We start from the raw sequence: 7,885 nt of genomic DNA on the forward strand, positions 1-7,885 counted from the left end.
ATTTGAAAATTAATCAACACACATTTAAAAAAAAACCCAGTGGTTACAGAAAAAGTCTTAATGGAAATTAGGCCGTATTTTAAACTGAATTAAAGTGAAAATACAACATCAAAAATTTGTGGCATGTAGCTGAAATAGTACTTAGTAAAATTTATAGCATTAAATGCTTTCATCAGAAAAGAAAAAAGATGTCAAATAAATAATCTAAGTTTCTGCTTTAAAAAACTAGAAAAAGAAGAGTAAATTAAACCCACATTAAACAGAAGGAAGAAAAGAATAAAATTAAGAGCAGAAATCAATGAATGAAATTGTAAAAAAAATAGAGAAAATCAGTGAATAGCAATCAAATGAAAGCTGGTTCTTTGAAATGATCAATACAATCAATCAATTTCTAACCAGAGTGTTGGGAAAAACTCTTTATGGATCCCTGACTTTTCTACATGTTTTTTGAGTAAGACACTGACTACCTTTTGTTCTAGACTACTTTTCCCCCCAATAAGGTCTATAAACAGCCCTGGAAGACGGAGATAGTGTCTCACTCCAGGTCAAGTAATGCTTACTGCTCAATATAAAAGATACTGGTACCCTAAGTTTAGTGTTCCTTTCCTGCAATGCAAGCCACTGCAATTTCAGGTATCATCTAGACCTCTTTGTGTTGACCTGTGGGAATCTGTGCCTAGGGAACTGGTGCAACAATCTTGATACTCTGACTGGCTGCTGCTATTGCTGTAAGCACTAAACTAAACTTTGTCTCTGACTTAGGAGTCATATGTCTTCTACCAGAATCTACAAAACTGGCAGCCTAATTTCTTAGTTTGTAAGTAGGGTAAAATCTCCAACCCTTCACAGTTCTTAACATAAAGTGACCAAGAAAAACTTGAAAGAAGACATAAATTACTTGACTGCAGTCAAGTAATTATCTTGACTTCTTGCATTGTAGTTTTCCCAACTATAGTCTAATATTAGGAATGAAAGAGGAAATATCACCTATAGGTTCTACTGATATTAAAAGAATAATAAGGAAGGATTATTAACAACTCCAAGTCTGTAAATTCAACAACTTAGATTAAATGACATACTTGGAAGACACAATTTACCAAAATTCCCTCAAGAAGAAATAGATAACATGAATAGTCCCTTATCTTTTAAAGAAATTGAAATTGAATTTGTATTAAAAAGACCTTCCAAAGAAAAAAAAAATTGGCTGGGTGTGGTGGCTCATGCCTATAATCTCAACATTTTGGGGGGCTAAGGCAGGTGGATCACTTGAACTCATGAGTTCAAGACCAGCCTAGCCGGGCGCGGTGGCTCAAGCCTGTAATCCCAGCACTTTGGGAGGCCGAGACGGGCGGATCACGAGGTCAGGAGATCGAGACCATCCTGGCTAACACGGTGAAACCCCGTCTCTACTAAAAACTACAAAAAACTAGCCGGGCGACGTGGCGGCGCCTGTAGTCCCAGCTACCCGGGAGGCTGAGACAGGAGAATGGCGTGAACCCGGGAGGCGGAGCTTGCAGTGAGCTGAGATCCGGCCACAGCACTCCAGCCTGGGCGACAGAGCGAGACTCCGTCTCAAAAAAAAAAAAAAAAAAAAAAAAAAAAAAAAAAAAAAAAAGACCAGCCTGGGCAATATGGCAAACCCTGTCTCTACAAAACATACAAAAATTAGCCAGGCATGATGGCAGGTGCCTGTAGTCCCAGCTACTTGGGTGGGAGACTGAGGTGGGAGGATGGCTTGAGCTGGAGAGGCAGAGGCTGAAGCGAGCTGAGATTGTGCCACTGCACTCTAGAATGGGCAATAGAGCCAGACCTTGTCTCAGGAAAAAAAAAGGAAAAAGAAAAATATTTTAGGCCCAGATTGTTTCACTGGTAAATTCTACCAAACATTTAAGAAAGAGACCAATTCTTTACAATCTCAATAGAAGAGCATGATATTCTTTCCAACTTATTCTATGAGGCCAACATTACCCTATTACAAAACCAGACAGAGACATTATGAGAAAGAAACCTACAGATCGGCCAGGCGCGGTGGCTCAAGCCTGTAATCCCAGCACTTTGGGAGGCTGAGATGGGTGGATCACGAGGTCAGGAGATCGAGACCATCCTGGCCAACACGGTGAAACCCCATCTCTACTAAAAAAATACAAAAAACTAGCCGGGCGAGCTGGCGGGCTCCTGTAGTCCCAGCTACTCCGGAGGCTGAGGCAGGAGAATGGCATAAACCCGGGAGGCAGAGCTTGCAGTGAGCTGAGATCTGGCCACTGCACTCCAGCCTGGGTGACAGAGCGAGACTCCGTCTCAAAAAAAAAAAAAAAAAAAGAAAGAAACCTACAGATCAATATTCCTCGTGAGCACAGATGACAGATCCTCAACAAACTAGAAGCAATATCTAATCCAGCAATACATAATTAGGATAATATAACATGACCAGGTTATATTATGAATGCAAGGTAGATTCAACATTCAAAAATCAATGTAATTAATCATATAAACAAGGAAGAAAAACCATATGATCAAATAAATAGATGAAGATGAATCATTGAATGAAATTCAACATCCATTCATGATGAAAATTTTCAGTCACCAAAAAATAGATGATAATTCCTTAACCTAACAAAAGGCATCTTCAAGAAAATCTGCAGTTAACATCCACTTCGTGGTGAAATAATGTGGAATAATGTTTGCCTAATATTGGGAACAAGACAAAGATATCCACTCTCATTACTCCTATTCAGTGTTATACTGGAAGGTTTTTTTTCAATGCAAGAAGTCAAGAAAAATAAATAGAAGGCGTATACAGATATCCCTGATTTATGGTGGTTTGATCTATAATTTTTCTAGTTTACAATGGTGTGAGAACCATTATCCCCATTTTGGCATAATGTACAGTATTTAACAAATGGCTTGAGATATTCAACACTTTATTGTATAATGGGCTTTGTTTTAGATGATTTTGCCCAACTGTAGGCTAATATAAGTAAGTGTTCTGAGCACACTTAAGGTAGGCTAGGCTAAACTATAATCTTCAGCAGGTTACGTATATTAAATGCCTTTTTGCCTTACAGTATTTTTAGTTTCAATGGATCTTTTGGGACATAATGCCACTGTAAGTTGAAGAGCATCTGTAGATAGATGAGGAACAAGTAAAATGATCACTATTTACAGATGATACGATTATCTACATAGAAGACTTTAAGGCATCTACAAAAGCTTCTAGAACTAGTAAGTGAGTTTAGCAAGTTAACAGAATACAGAAAAAAAATTTTCTATACTAGCAGTGAAAAAATAGTACCATTGGCCGGGCGCGGTGGCTCAAGCCTGTAATCCCAGCACTTTGGGAGGCCGAGACGGGCAGATCACGAGGTCAGGAGATCGAGACCATCCTGGCTAATACGGTGAAACCCCGTCTCTACTAAAAAATACAAAAAACTAGCCGGGCGACGAGGGGGGCGCCTGTAGTCCCAGCTACTTGGGAGGCTGAGACAGGAGAATGGCGTGAACCCGGGAGGCGGAGCTTGCAGTGAGCTGAGATCTGGCCCCTGCACTCCAGCCTGGGTGGCAGAGCAAGACTCCGTCTCAAAAAAAAAAAAAAAAAAGAAAAAAAGAAAAAGAAAAATAGTGCCATTTACTACACAGCACCATCCCCTAGAAGAAAGAAATATTTTGGTATATATTTAACAAAATACATGCAGGATCTGTATGCTGAAAACCTGTGTGCAAATGTTTATAATCACTGAAAACTGGAAATATTCCAAATAACTTTTGACTGGTACAAATGGTAGTATATCCATCTCATGGAGTACTGCTCAGCAATAAAAAGAACACATAACAACATGGATGAATCTCAAGTGCATTATGCTGAGTGAAAGAAGCCAAACTAAAAAGGCTACACAAAGTAGGTGTCTTGGCCCATTTGGGAGGCTGTAATGAAATACCTTAAACTGGGTAATTTATAAACAACAGAAATGTATTGCTTACAGTTTTGGAGGCTGGGAAGTCCAAGATCAAGGTGTCAACAGATTTTGTGTCGGTAAGGGCCTGTTCCTCATAGATGGCAACTTCTATATGTCTTAATACAATGGAAGGGGCAAACAATCTCTCTTAGGCCTTTTTTATAAGGACACTAATCTCATTCACAAGGGCTCTACTCTCATGACTTAGTCACTTCCCTAAAGGCCCCACCTCTTAATACTACAACATTGGGGATTAGGTTTCAACACATGAATTTTGGGAGGACACAAACATTCATACTGTAGCAGTAGGATTCCATTTATATGACATATAATGTTTAGAAAAGGAAAAATTGTAGGGATGAAGAACAGATCAATAGTTGCCAGGTATTCTGGTTTGGGTAGGAGTAGCTTGAGAGAATTTTTTGGGGGTTATTAGACTGTTCAGTTTCTTGATTGTGGAAATGGTTACATAATTCTATGTATTTTTGAAGCTTATAAACTGTTTACCCAAAAGAGTGAATTTTATGTTTGTAAATTTAAAAAAAATCAGAGTACCTTAAGGACATTGATAAAGATTTGAACTTGAAAGAAAAAAATAGGGCCGGGCGCAGTGGCTCAAGCCTGTAATCCCAGCACTTTGGGAGGCCGAGACGGGCGGATCACGAGGTCAGGAGATCGAGACCATCCTGGCTAACACGGTGAAACCCCGTCTCTACTAAAAATACAAAAACTAGCTGGGCGAGGTGGCGGGCGCCTGTAGTCCCAGCTACTCGGGAGGCTGAGGCAGGAGAATGGCGTAAACCCGGGAGGCGGAGCTTGCAGTGAGCTGAGATCTGGCCACTGCACTCCAGTCCGGGTGACAGAGCCAGACTCCGCCTCAAAAAAAAAAAAAAAAAAAAAAAAAAAGAAAGAAAAAAATAAGAGAAGACTAAGATTTTGGTTCTGTAGCATTTGTGGATGAGGGGAAACTTTATCAACTCAAGCATAGGAAGTATACATGTTCTTGCTCTGAAATCAATGGTTTTTCTCCATATTCTCACTGTAATTTACATGGTTTAAATATTCTTCAAGTTCAGCTCAATAAAATTGTCTGGCGGTTGGCATTGCATACCTGGTCAGATAATTAAGCACTGTTACTCCCCTTTATCACAGTCTTAAGAAAGTCTGCACCTGCTTAAACTATTTAAGAATAGCTTTTTTCTCTTTGATGTTGGTTTCTGGTGACTTTTATTCCTCAGTTTTCCTGAGGATTGAACAATTGACTGGGAAGACATTTGAAAAAGATTACATTGGATTAATGCCTTAAACAAGGTAACAGAACACACTTCAAGTAGATTTAGATATTTAAGTTTAAAAAACAAAACTATGCAGTACAAGAAAAAAACATAGTGTGTTCCTTTATAAACACTGAGTGGGCAAAGCCTTTTTCTCTCTGTTTCAAAATCCAGAAGCCCTAAAAGGAAAGACTGACAAATTCAACAACATATATGAAAGTTTCTTCCATAGCAAAATAACATAAGTCAAAAGACAGTGACAAACTGGGAAAAATATTTGCCATTATATCACAGGAAAATGACTAACCCCCTTGAGAGCCTCTAGAAACTGTGGGAAGCCCAACAACCCAATAGAAGAATAGCAAATACCATGAACAGACAGTTCACAGAAAGATGAACAAAAATCCCCCCTTTAAGTTGCTTAACCTCACTCACAAAAGGAAAATCACAAACAAAATCATACCAGATATCTTGAAGGAGGGAAAGCAAAATGGTGTCATCTTGATATAGGGGAATTTGACAACATCTAGCACATTTCTCTGACCCAGGGAAAAAAAAAAGGCTATGCAAAGTATTCATTACAGCACTATTTGTAATAGCAAAGAAAATATAGGAAAAAATCAAAATGGTTAAGAGTTAGAAAATGGTTGAATAAATATGGTGTATCTTATGGTATATGGTATATAAATATGGTTGAATAAATATAGTATATTTAATAAAACAATAAAAAAATTAAGTGCAAAAAACAATATGGAGAAAGGTATATATTATATGCCACTGTTGTTTAATGGGGAAGGGTGTGTGTGTGTGTGTGTGTGTGTGTGAGCTGTGTGTGGGTGTATTTTTGCTTTGCCTTTATTTTTAATAAGCCAAACAACAATGAAGTCTGTGGTAGGCAGAATTTTAGGATGACTCCCAATATTCTGTCCACTACCTACATATGCCTTGTGTCATCTCCTTCTCCTTGAGTGTACATGGGACCAGTCAATATGATGCTTTTCATCTGGCCTAGAGGAAAGAAAACAGCCATGTTGTTAACTGCACATGAAGGAGACCATGTGGCTAGAGGCTGAGGATGGCATCTAGGACCTAAGAGTGACTCCAAGTCAACAGCCAGCAAGGAATCAAGCACCTCAGTCCTATAGCTATAGGGAATTGAATGAGCTTGGAAGAAGACCTTGAGCTCTAGAGAGACTGCAGTCCTGGCTGACACTTTGACTTTGGCTTTGCAAGGACTTGAACAGAAAACCTATGAATATCCTGCTCAGGCTTCTGAACTTTAGCAACTATCAGATAATAAATATGTTCTAAGCCACTAAGTTTGTTACAATTTGTTATGCAGCAATAAAAACTAACACAGAACCATAAACTAAAAACTTCAGAGAACTTGATGGAAAAGGTGGAGGGGCAGGGGACTGAAATTTCTCTGTATATCTTTGTATATAGATTTGAATTTTAAATCATGTAAATATATTATCTACTTAAAATTAAATGAAAAAGAAAATGAAAACAACAACAAACAAACCCTACTTGGCATTGAAAAGTTTCTGAGGGCAGCTGAGGGCTGCTGATATGCGCCAGTCTGCTCCCTCCTCCTAAGTCCCCTCAACTCTGCAGAATCTCTTACACGTAATAGTACAGCACATATTCTGCTCGCCTTTGTGTGCCACAAGGCAATTCTTGAAGAGTGTACTCACTGCCAAATGGAGGTGGAGTGAGTGAGGAGGTGAGATCTTAGCATTCTTTTGAGGAACATGTAAGGATAGAAATTGCATCAAAGTTCTCTCCCTGTCCTCTGGAATGACTCCCCCTCGCTCACCTGCAAATAAAGTCACTGTTAAAGAGCCACATTCTTACACTTTCAGAAATGTGTTCTGTGTGTTCTGTCTAGTTTCATGAAAGACCCACTTTTGAAATAGCTTGGTAACATTTATTCAGCCAATACCAATTGTGAATACGGGAAATGAGGAAGAAGACATTGGAGAAAAGAATGTGATCAAACAAATTCCAAAAGAAAAATGCACAGGAGGAAAACTATACAAACAAGAACAGTACCTATGTCAGAGGCCTGTGAGAACGCATCAGAATAGGTAAAGATAGAGACAAATTTGGAGATTGAAAGGAGTTTATATATCAAGACTCTTGGCTGAAAGTACAGACACATAAAGAGAATTTGTTAGAACATGTAATTGAAGTCTCATGGGGTGCCAGCTGGCCTGATCTGCTTTCCTCTGGCTTTTTCTTAGAAAGGCTCTTCCCTTTTGGAACAATATGGGGGCTTATAGCACCAGACTTATTTCTTTACAGATTAGCAATCCTCAAAACAAACAAGCAAAAGTTTTCTCCCTTAATAGTTTTGACAAGGGTTTTGTTGGTCTGGCTTCATTCACATGCCCATGGCTGGCCATTTCTCCAAGGGAAATAGAGGTGTGATGGATCTGGATAGGTAAAGGCAATAGACTACATACTTGATCAACAGGAAAAGGAGGTTAACAATTACTCCTCAGAGTATGAGGAGAAACTAGGAGGAAGGGACATTAGGAAGTGAAGAGAGAAAACATTTGGCATTAATGCAGTGGAAGTCTACAGAGATGAGTAAAATAATTACTTAGCTGTCCTGAGGGTCCAATTAAAGTTAGATAGCATGGATTTTTCATT

This window comes from Rhinopithecus roxellana, chromosome 1, assembly GCF_007565055.1.
Source record: "Rhinopithecus roxellana isolate Shanxi Qingling chromosome 1, ASM756505v1, whole genome shotgun sequence".
Taxonomy (NCBI): domain Eukaryota; kingdom Metazoa; phylum Chordata; class Mammalia; order Primates; family Cercopithecidae; genus Rhinopithecus; species Rhinopithecus roxellana.